This window comes from Volvox carteri, assembly GCF_000143455.1.
Source record: "Volvox carteri f. nagariensis unplaced genomic scaffold VOLCAscaffold_5, whole genome shotgun sequence".
NCBI lineage: Eukaryota > Viridiplantae > Chlorophyta > Chlorophyceae > Chlamydomonadales > Volvocaceae > Volvox > Volvox carteri.
In genome coordinates, this window is record NW_003307548.1 from 1278837 (window position 1) to 1279617 (window position 781).

The 781-nt window shown below is 59.8% G+C and overlaps 1 protein-coding gene across 1 annotated transcript in view; it reads right to left on the minus strand.

The window, feature by feature from the left end:
• Positions 1 to 781, minus strand: part of VOLCADRAFT_103331 (uncharacterized protein) — a gene marked incomplete at both ends in the record, with an annotated part of 5977 nt that overhangs the window by 249 nt on the left and 4947 nt on the right. The gene's annotated exons all lie outside the window — the stretch shown is intronic.

Consider the following 781-nt stretch of genomic DNA (forward strand, 5'->3'; position numbering starts at 1 on the left):
GATCCCAATGTTTAATCAGGCCACACCACATCCCAGCCACACCGCCTTGCGGCTCGCCTGCCAGTCTCAGTCTCGCCACGTCTCTGGCTTCTTTGGGTCCTCGCTTTCTATCAGCTCCGTCGTACTCTCGGCCTAGTCGGGCCTTGCCCTTACCACAGAATGTACACTACTTCGACCGCATAACTCGGGGCCTTCGGTTTTCTCTCCGCACCGCCCGGGACCTGGGGCCCCGGCCTGAAAAGGGTGGGGCTGTGTGGCAGACGCCTCCGTGCCTTGATGGGTAGCGTTGCCAGTCTAGCTCTCCACCATCGTGGCCAAACAGGTGTGATCAAGACGCAGTCCGGCTTCTCCTCGGCAATCTTGTGCACTACTCGCCCCATCTGGTCGAACGGGGGGTTAAGGTACAGCAGGCCCTGGCGACTCCACTTTCCCCAGTCTTGAGTGAAGGCATCCACCGCTAGGGCGTTGGGGCTCCAATAACGCGCAAAGAAGCGTCCTGGTACTTTCGTAGAAAACTCGTCCGCAAACACATCTACCGTAGGCCTGCTTCCCTGCAGGCATGGTTCCGCCCACAAACTTGCGAACACCGCGTCGTCCAAACACCACTGCGAGCTGTCTTCGAACTTGGAGAGCGTGTCTGCATACTGCTGTTGCTGTTCCGAGCGGGGGTGCCAGACTAGCTGGACCTCCAAGTCCCACTCCGCGCACTTCATGTACAGCTCGTCTACTCGCTGCAGGCACGGGCCCTGCCCTTTCATGCCTAGCACACACAGGGTGCGCC